This window comes from Dasypus novemcinctus, chromosome 19, assembly GCF_030445035.2.
Source record: "Dasypus novemcinctus isolate mDasNov1 chromosome 19, mDasNov1.1.hap2, whole genome shotgun sequence".
NCBI lineage: Eukaryota > Metazoa > Chordata > Mammalia > Cingulata > Dasypodidae > Dasypus > Dasypus novemcinctus.
This window is the reverse complement of record NC_080691.1, coordinates 53,886,776-53,898,181: the sequence shown is the minus strand read 5'-3', so window position 1 is coordinate 53,898,181 and position 11,406 is coordinate 53,886,776. Positions and strand designations below refer to the sequence as shown.

At 38.3% G+C, this 11,406-nt stretch overlaps 1 gene segment (V, D, J or C); it reads left to right on the top strand.

Moving 5' to 3' along the window:
• Positions 1–11,406, top strand: part of LOC101413443 (immunoglobulin alpha-2 heavy chain-like) — a 353,255-nt gene that overhangs the window by 45,480 nt on the left and 296,369 nt on the right.

The window sequence follows — 11,406 nt, the reverse complement described above, 5'->3', positions numbered from 1 at the left end:
CACAAACTCAGGTCAGAGACAGGACGAGGTGGGAGGGGGAAGTCATTGAGTAAGGGATTTACCATCCTTGACTAACACAGAGCATTTGACCCCAGGACCATGTTACCTTTCCTTCCTTTATGGCCTCCCAGGAATCCACTCGCTTGGCCAGTTCATGACCCTCACAGCTTCCAATAGGATCTGCCCATAGTTTCATTCATCTCTGTCCCTCAATGTGGACTTTTCAATGTGATATGTCATTGAAAGTCAACTAGGAAGTGGGACAAGATGGAATCTGAGTGAGTGCACATCACAATCTCTCCTGCAAAGAAGCAGCCAAGTAGGGTTGGAATCTTGCCAGAGCAGGTTGTTTCAGGGCTTGCAAGATAGGAGGTGTATGGACCTTGATTTGGAGAGACTGTGACAGAAGTAGTGCTTGCTAAAGGTAGAATTGCATGTTACTGGCACAGAGGTCAGAAGTTGTGGGGAGGCAGGACCCTTCCCCTGAGGGCTGGTGGCTGCAGTGTTCCCTGAAAACTGTCAGTTGTGCAGTGGCATCCCCAAACCCCATGATCCCCACACATGTGGTCCGCAGGTCCATGTCCCCTAAGCCTCTGTAGGCCACATTCCACAGATCTACATACCCTGAGCCTGCAATATAGCAGACTTCCCTTTCCTGAATCCAGTGCTCTCAGAGGTCCGGGATTACCCTAGCCCTCCTGTTTCAGACAGACTCCATGAGTGGGAGGGATTCAGTGGGAGTGCAGAAGGGTCAAATGAGTGTGGGTGCAATTTTCCATTCCTCCCCTACCCCCCTTCTTTTTGTGCACTTGAAGGAACATACCAGCTGACTTGGGGAAAGCCTGGGAAGAAAGGAGTGGTGAATCTGCTGAGAGAGCCCAATTTACCTAAATATCATGGGATAGGAAAATTGGACTGGGAGAAGGTGAAGTCAGAAAATCAAGTAGCCTTCCTGTAATACACATAAGGGAGAGGGACTGTAGGAGGTGCTTTCCAAACTTCCAATAGCATAGTTGGGGTTCCTGGTTAGGTGTGGGTGCTCTCTCTCTGGAAAGTAAGAGTCATTGTTTTCTGTGCTAAACTGGTTCAACAAGGACCCACTTGAATTTCCTACCAGACCTCTCAGGCAGCTTTCCTGTTGCTCTGGGAGAAAGGAAAGTGAAGAAGGGAGAAAGGGGGAATACCAGATTCCTAAGCATTTTATTTAAGTGCAAAGAGGATTCCTTGCTTGAAACTTTGGTATTTCGTTGGTTTGTGTTCTTGTTTTTCCTTCCTCTTTTTTTGTTTTTTGTTTTTTGTTTTTGTTTTTACTTCCTCTTTATCCACTAAGCCCTCCTTTCTTTCTTTTTTCTTTTTCTTTTTCTTTTTCTTGCTTGCATTCCGCCAACTTTGTCTCTTTATTGTTCTTTCTTTCTCTTCTTTTTTATTTTTTTATATATTAGGTACTGCAAAGAGCATTTCACATTTGCTGTATTTCCTCATCCTCCATTTCCTCTTTTCTGTGTGTACTGATTTTGGCCACCAACACAATTCCCTTTCCTCTACATCATTCTACCCTCCATCATTTATTGTTTCTCTTACATTATACATCTTTTTGTTTGGTCCCCAATTTTTCTGACTTTTTATTTCTAACACTTTTGCTCTGTTTTCTGTCTTATATTCACTCTTTACATTATTGTCCTTTCCTTTCTCTTTCTCTCTCTCCTGAACACTACTTGTCTTTTAACTCACACTATATTCCTCCCCATATTCAGTTTACTGTCTCATTATAGGTAGTCCACTTTTCTTACTGTTATAACTCTACATGAGTCTAATATCCATTCTCTAAGATCTCACATGGTTTCTCTGTTAATATTTACTATCAATATTACTATTAATAATTCTTACTCCTTTTGCTTTCCTGGCCCTAATATTTTCCTTCAAGTGAACTTAGCCAACAAGAAGGAAAGAGAAAAAAAAGAGAAAAGTGACAAAGAGAAGACTTAACACGCATGCAAAAACAACTAATTAAACCCCAAACTAGACAAAGAAGCTAAGCAACTGATTAAACCAGTCAAGATAAAATGATGATCAGACAACAACAAAAAACTACAAACCAAGCCAATAATCAGGAAAACATGGCCTAATCCAGTGAACAGGCTAAAAACCAGGAAGGGGAGCAGAATATTGAACAAGTAATTAAGGCTCTCAAAACATATATTAAGGACAAATTTGATGAAGTGAAGGAAGAGACTAAGAATATGGAGAAAACACTTGGAGAGAATACAGAAGAATTGCAATCATAAACAAGATAATGGACATAATGGTGATGAACAGCACAATTCAAGAAATCAAAAATACACTCTCAGCAAATAAGAGCAGACTCGAAGAGGTAGAGGAAAGAATTAGTGAGGTGGAAGACAGTACATATGAAATCAAACAGATAATAGAACTGATCGATAAAAAGATAGAAAAAATCCAGCTGGGATTTAGGTGCCTGAATGACAATGCAAAACGCACAAATATAGGCATCACAGGAATCCCAGAAGGTGAAGAGAAGGGAAAGGGAATAGAAGGGGTGTTTGAGGAAATAATGGCTGAAAACATCCCAAACCTATTGAGGGAGATGGATATACATGTCAGGAAGCACAACACACTCCAAACAGCATAAATCCCAACAGGCTTGTTGGAGAAAAGGCCAAACTGAAGTATAAGCAAGGTGATGTGTTCACCTCAGATATTGTGGCATTCGGGGCTGGCTGTTGGTGATCCTTGAGTCCTTGGTTTTTCCATCATATGGCAATGCACTTGGCAGCAGTGCCCTACATTGCTGAGTTCCTTTGACATCCAAATTCTGCTCCCTTAAGTAGCCTTCTTCTACTATTCCTGAATATCTTCTGCCTGTGAAGAGCTACAGTAATCTGATTAAAACCTCTTGTTTCAATTGGCCACAACTTAACTAAAATAAAAACTCCAAAGTGTCCTATTTACAATAAGTTTGCTTCCACAGGAAGGGACTAAGCTTAAGAACTTGTTTTTCTAGGGTATATAATTCAACCTAATCCAAACTAGCTGCACCATTTTAAATTACCACCAGTTTAAATTACCAACATGTAGTAGTTCAATCAGGTCAACTGAATTTTAACTCACATGATTTCTAAACAAAAAAAACCATTGTTTAAAAAATTATCTAATGTTCAAGAAAAAGAAAAAATATTAAAAGCAGCAATAGAAAAGAGAACCATCACATTAAATGGAGACTCCTTAAGATTAAGTGCTGATTTCTCATCTGAAACCATGGAGGCAAAAAGGCAGTGGTGTGACATAGTCAAGGTACAACAAGAAAAGAATTTACAAACAAGAATACTCTATCCAGCAAAGTTAGCACTCAAAAATGACTGAGAGTTTAAAATATTCACAGATAAAGAAAAGCTAAGAGGGTATGCCAACAAGAATCCTGTCCTTCAAGAAATACTAAAGGGAGTTCTGCAGGAAGAAAGAGAAAAACAGAAGAATATAGGAGCAAATAAAAAGACAAAAGGAGGAAAACAAACAATATAACAAACACAAATCCAAAGAAAACATGGCTATTATAAGTAATCCCTTGAAAATAATAACACTGAATGTCAATGGATTAAACTCAACTGTCAAGAGACTCAGACTGGAAGACCAGATAAGGAAATACAACCCATTGATATGTTATCTACAAGAAACATATCTTAGACCCAGGGATTCAAGAAGGTTGAAAGTAAATGGCTGGAAAACAATCTTATAAGCAAACAATAACCAGAAAAGGTCAGGAGTAGCTATATTAATATCAGACAAAATATATTTTAAATGCAAAACAATTGTGAGAGACAAAAATGGGAACCACATATGAGTGAAAGGAATAATCTTTCAAGAAGAAAGAACAATCATATACATTTATGCTCCTAACAAGGGGCCTCCAAATACGTGAGGCAAACACTGGAAAAACCAAGTTAAGGAATAGATGCCTCTACAATTATAGTGGGGGACATTAATACACCATGATCTACTTTGGACAGAACTTCTCAAAAGAGAATCAATAAAGAAACAAAAACTTTGAGCACTATATTAGAGGACCAGGACCTAATAGACATATACAGAACATTACAACCAAATACAGCAGGATATACATTCTTCTCAAGTGCATATGGATCATTCTCCAAGATAGACCACATGCTAGGTCACAGAAACAGCCTCAAGGAATTCAGAAACATTGAAATCATACAAAATAATTTATCTAACCATAGTGGAATGAAACTGGAAATCTGCAAGAGACAGAGACCCAGATTTGGCAACAAGATATGGCAGTTAAACAGCACACTCTTAGAAAAACAGTGGTTCAAGGAGGAAATCTCAAAAGAAATTAATAACTACCTTGAAACTAATGAAAAACATAACACAACATATCCAAACTTATGGGACTCAACAAAAGCAGTACTGTGAGGGAAATTCATAGCCACGAATTCATACATCAAAAAAATAAGAAAGAGTTAAAATTGAAGAACAAACTACACACTTGGAGGAATAAGTAAAAATAAATAAATAAATAAATAAATAAATAAATAAATAAATAAATAAATAAATAAAATAAAAATAAACCCAAAGGAGAAAGAAAGAAAGAAAGAAAGAAAGAAAGAAAGAAAGAAAGAAAGAAAGAAAGAAAGAAAGAAAGAAAGAAAGAAAGAGGAAAGTTCAGAGTAGAACTAAATGAAATAGAAAAAAGGAAAGCACTTGAAAAAATAAACAAAACCAAGACCTGGTTCTTTGAGAAGATCAATAAAATTGACAAACCCTTAGCTAGCCTAACAATGACAAAAAGAGGGAAAATGCAAATACGCAAAATAAGAAATGAGAAATGAGATATCACCACTGACCCCACAGAAATAAAGACTATCATAAGAGGATACTTTGAAACACTATAGGCCAACAAGAAGGACATTTTAGAGGAAATGAGCAAATTCCTAGAAACACATAAGCAGCCTACATTGATGAAAGAAGAAATTGAGGATCTCAGTGAACCAAACACAAAAGAGATAGCATCAGTCATTAAAAACCTCCCAACTAAGAAGAGCCCTGGGCCAGACAACTTCACAGATGAATTCTACCAAACATTCCAGAAAGAACTAACACCAACCTTGCTTAAACTCTTCCAAAAATATCAAAACAGAGGAGACATTGCCTAATTCATTCTATGATGCCAACATTACCCTAATACCAAAGCCAAACAAAGACATCACAAGAAAGGAAATTATATACCAATCTCTCTAATGAACCTAGATGTGAAATTCATCAACAAAATGCTTGCCAATTGTGTTCAACAACACGTTAAATGAATTATACACTATGACCAAGTGGGATTAATTCCTGGTATGCAAGGATGGTTCAACATAAAATCAATTAATATAACACACACTATAAAAACAAACTGAAAAAAAATGACACGATCATACTTATAGAGGCAGAAAAAGCATTTGACAAAATACAACACACTTCCTTGATAAAAACACTGCAAAATATTGAAAGAGAAGGAACCTTCTGAACATGATAAGGAGTATATATGAAAAACCCACAGCTAACATTATTTACAATGGTTAAATCTTAAAATCTTTCCCTCTAACATCAGAAACAAGACAAGGATGCCCACTATCGGCCCTTCTACTTAACATAGTCTTAGAAGTACTTGCTCGAGCACTGAGGCAAGCATCAGACATAAAAGACATCCAAATTAGAAAAGAAGAGGTCAGAATTTCACTATTTGCAGAAGATATGATCCTATACATAGAACACCCTGAGAAGCCTACCACAAAGATTCTAGGACATATAAATGAGTTTAGTAAAGTCGCAGGTCACAAAATCAATGCACGAAAATCAGTAGCATTTCTGTACACCAATAATGAGCAATCTGAGGAGGAAATGAAGAAAAAAACACCATTTACAATAGTAAATTAAAAAATCAAATACCTAGGCATAGATTTAACTAAAGATGTAAAAGAGTTATACGTAAAGAACTACACAACACTGTTCAAGGAAATCAAAGAAGACCTAAATAAATGGAAGAATATTCCCTCTTCATGGATAGGAAGACTAAATTTTATTAAGATGTCTATCCTACCAAAACTGATCTACACATTTAATGCAATTCCAATAAAAATCAACACAGCATTCTTTAATGAACTGGAGAAACTAACTATGAAATTTATTTGGAAAGAAAAGAGGCCCCAAATATCCAAAGACATATTGAAAAAGAAAAACGAAATTGGAGGAATCACACTATCTGACTTCAAACATATTACAAAGCTACAGTAGTAAAAATGGCATGATATTGGCACAAGAATAGATACACTGACCAATGGAACTGAATTGAGAGTTCTGATATAGATCCTCATATATGCAGCCATATGGTATTTGACAAGGCCACCATACCCTCTCAACTGGGAGAGAATGGCCTATTCAACAAATGGTGCCTGGAGAACTTGATATCCATATGAAAAAGAATGAAACAGGTTTACCAGCTCATACCTTATACAAAAATCAACTCAAGATGGATCAAAGATTGCATCCAGGATCCATGTGGTAACTAAGCCACCTCTTGACATAGATGTGGAATGGACACAACCAAGCCAAGGTCCACAGGAAGGAGGAATACAGTAAGGATTAGAGTGGACTTAATGATATCCTATTCATGAACTATTGTGGTTAATAATCGAGAAAATGTGGCATTGGTGTGGAAAAAGTCGCCATGGTGGCTGCTGGATGTGGGGAATGGGAGGAAGAGATGAGATGTGGAGGCATTTTCGGGACTTGGAGTTGTCCTGGGTGGTGCTGCAGGGACAACTGCTGGACATTGTATGTCCTCCCATGGCCCACTGGATAGAACGTGGGAGAGTGTGGGCTATGGTGTGGACCACAGGCCATGGGGTGCAGCAATGCCCAGAGATGTACTCACCAGATGCAATGGATGTGTCATGATGATGGGGGAGAGTGTTACTGTGGTGGAAGTGGTGGAGTGGGGGAGGTGGGGGTGAATGAGGACCTCACATTTTTTTAATGTAATATTTTTTTAAATGAATAAATAAAATAAAATAAGAAAAAGATGAATCAAAGACCTAAATATAAGAGCCAAGACCATAAAGACTTTGGAAAGCAATGTAGGGAAGCATATACAGGGCCTTGTAATAGGAAATAGTTTCATGAACTCCACACCCAAAGCATGAGCAGCAAAAGAACAAATAGATAAATGGGACTTTCTCAAAATTAAAGCCTTCTGCACATCAAATGAGTTTGTCAAGTGAAACGAGAGTGTCCACAATGGGAGAAAATATTTGATAACCATATATCTGATAGGAGACTTATGTCTTGCATATATGAAGAACACTTATATCAAAAATAAAAAGACAGACAACCCATTTTAGAAAAGGGAAATAAATTTGAACAGAAACGTCTACCAAAAAGATATACAAATGGCTAAAAAGCACATGAAAATATGCTCCAAATCACCAATGATTAGGGAAATGCAAATCAAAACAACAATGAGATCTGAAGACTACAAGTGCTGGAGAGGTTGTGGAGGAATGGGAACACTCATCCACTGCTGGTGGGAATGAAGAAGGATCCAGCCATTTTGGAGGACAGTTCAGTGGCTTTTCAAAAAAATAGCTATAGTTTTGCCATATGACCCAGCAATTACACTGCTGGGTATATACCCAGTAGAACTGAAAACAATAACACAAGCCGATATATGCACACCAATGTTCATAGCAGCACTATTCATTATTGCCAAAAGTAGGAATCAACCCAAATGCCTATCAACAGATGAATGGATAAACAAAATGTGGTATACACATACAATGGAATACTACTCAGCTTTAAGAATGAATACAGTACAAACCCAAGAGATAGCATGGATGAATCTTGAGAACCTTATGTTGAGTGAAGCAACCCAGACATTGAATGACAAACACTACATGACATTTCTGATATGAAATAAGTAAACCAAGCTGTCTCTGAGAGCTAGAGACTGGATAATAGGCTTAAAGGAAGTTGGGGGTAGAGAAAGGTTGCGAGCTGACACCTACATGGGCGAAATCTATGATAAGATGGAAATAAGTATTTGTACAGGGAAGGAATAAAATGAGGGAATAGGGATACCTTTGGCTGGGGCTTTGTGTGCTTGAGGGGGGCTAGAGATGGGAGGAAGGATCAGATGGCTTAAGAAATTGGGGGAAGTTGGGGGAACATTTGAATATAGGAGATTGTCAGAAATTATAATATAGAGAAAACTCTTTAGAAAAAATAATAAGGAAGGTTACCTGCTTAAGATGCTTAAGAGGTCATCTGACACAAGGCAAGTTTCTAGGGAGTGTATGATTGCTCATTTTTTCATACTGGATTATATCATTGGTTGGACACCCATACAATGAGAATCAAGGTATACCCACATCTGGGGGAGAACTGATGTTCTCGAGAGAATTGGTGGCTTCCAATGGGTTAGGGTAGTCGAGTATGTCAAGCCCTCAACATTGTTGCAAGTATCTCTGAATATGGCCCTTCAAGTAATGAAGATTGATTGTCACTGTGGGCTTTGAGGCAAGGGGGGAAGAAGTATTGAATAGATGGAATCAGTGTAACTGTGGGGCAATGGAAGTGTTCCACAAGATCATGCAGTGATGGATATAGGACATGTTAAATTACACCAAAAATGTATAAAAGCCAGTAGGCTAAAATGTAAACCATAATATAAAACATAAGGGAACTAAAAATTTAGAAAATTGTATACTCTAAAGTATAAACCATAATGTAAACCCAAATGGAACCATGTTTGAAATCTATTGTTTCAATATCTGTATATCAGCTGCAACAAATGTAATATGAACATTTAGAAAGATCATTGCTGGGGAAGGACAAAGGGTTTGATGTTGGATATGTGGGAGTACCATATATGGCTTATGTGAATATTGTCATCTAAAATCTTTGTGAAGACAAACTTAACAAATAGAAAAAAAAAGAAAGGATATAGACACTGAGGAAGGAATGGAAGAAATTGCCTTGCCCCTATACATACAGGGCAACACATATAGCAGTGATGAAAGGCAAAGCATCAAAAACAAAGCCTTTTCATTTTTTCATTTTTTGATAGCACAGTTTATTTTACTTTATTTAAATTTTCTAAATTAGTATGTATTCTATAGCTAATCTTTAAACATATCACTGCATTCCATTTTACTATTAATGGAACCTGGCAATATATTAGGCTTTATTCTTGAAGAACTTTTGGACCACAGAGAGATTCAACTATGGTAGGGGAGGAACACTGATGTGGGGTGTTATTGTTAGGGAGCACATGGTTGGAAGGGAGTTTTCCAGGGCAGGTATACAGGGCACATAAAATATTTGGATATTTTCATAGTGGTTTTATTAAAAAGGAAAACTGAGGGAGTGCTGAGTTCCTAGTCAGGGGAGCTCTATCACATTCCCCAATGGAACAGCAACAAAACTCCAAGTGCAATGGCAAAGACCAATAAAGATGGATGGTCCAACAATGAGCCCTTGATACTGATGGCTATGATTATGAGCCTCTGCCTTTGAAATATGAACTAGACTTAGAGCTGCAGGGTACCTAAGAGTTACCTCCTGAGAGTCTTATGTTGCTCAAATGTGGCCACTCTTCTCTAACCCAAATTCAGCATGTAAATGCATTACCTTCCCCCTAGCATAGGACATGACTCCCAGGGATAAGCCTCCCTGGTGCCAAGGGATTACTACCAAGCAACAGCTGATGATGCAACTTGAAAAAGACCTTGAATAAAAGGATGAACTCAGACCAGCAGAATATCCCAGCCTCCATGTAATATCAGGTGTTAAAAACTGCTTTATAACTTTGGATAAAAGGGGATAATGGAAAGGACAATTGAGTTTATATGGCTATGAGTCTCCAAAAAAGAGTCAGTGCGTCATCAGAGGGGTAAGGGTTATGCAAAACTCAGCATGGTCTCAAAGACAGCCAAAGTAGATAGAAACCCATGTACTGGTTCTCCTGAGGGCTACAGAGACCCACAATTTCCACAGTCATGGCAGATGGTTCTGCAGTTCAGTACCATGTCAGCTCACCCTACTTTGCAGTTTGTGTTCCTGAGTGTGATGGAGTGCACCTGGATATGACCTTTCTACACATGCATTTTCTGTTCCTTTTACCAGACCTGTGGTTGGCACTGGGGTTGATGTATAATCAGGAGTCTGGAGTCTCTGGACTGTCCATATGACAGCCAGGCACTGAAAATCAGCAGACTTGCAACTCCTACCGCCTGGTTTATTGGACTTACCCTGGCCAGCTAACAGGGAGGTGAAGGTCAACCACCACACCAGGGATCCAAGAGTACCTACAATTTCAAACAGCAGAATTGCATTCAACATCCATGTGTGATCTAAACCCCTGTTGATATAGAGGGGGCGTGGACATAACCATCCCAGGGTCTACAGGATGGAGGAATAGAATATGGATTAGAGTGGACTTACTGATATTCTACTATGGAACTATTGTTATTAGTAATGGAAGAAATTGTAGCACTGATGTGGAGAAAGTGGCCATGGTAGCTGCTGAGGGTAGGGAGAAGGAAGAAGAGATATGATGTGGGAGCATTTTCAAGACTTGGAGTTGTCCTGGGTTGTACTGCAGAGACAGAAGCTGGACATTTTATGTCCTACCACAGCCCAGTGGGTGGACTGGAGAAGAGTTTAAACTACAATGTAAACCACTATCCATGTGGTGCAGCAGTGCTCCAAAATGTACTCACCATATGCAATGAATGTGCCACGATCATGAAAGAGGCGGTTGATGTGAGAGGAGTGGCGTGAGGGGGTTGAGGGGTATATGGGGACCTCATATTTTTTAATGTAACATGTAAAAAATAGAGAAAGGAAAATTTAATTAATTAATTAAATATATCACACCCACACCAAAAAAGAAAGGAATAAGGGGCAATTAAGCAAAAAAAAAAATAATAACTCATAGGGAGAAAATAACCATAGCTCCACCAGATATTAAAAAATTATAAAAAGAAAATAAAAGAAAGTCATCTAGACATATCATACTCTATACACCCAAAATATCTGAATAATGGCCCTCTAACGATGCCCTCGCCCTAATCCCTGGAACCTGGGGACATGTGACCTTATATGGCAAAGGAGATTTTGAAGATATTATTATGTTATCTTTACATGAGAGATGAGAGACGATCTTGGATTATCCATATAGGCCTTCAGTGCCATTACAAGTGTCCCTGAAAGAAAGGTGCAGAGAGAGGTTTGACACAGAAGACAAGGTCATGTGAAGCAGAAAAATAGAGCCAGAGAAGATGCTATGCCTCTGGCTTTGAAGATAATGGAAGGGGCCAGGAACTAAGG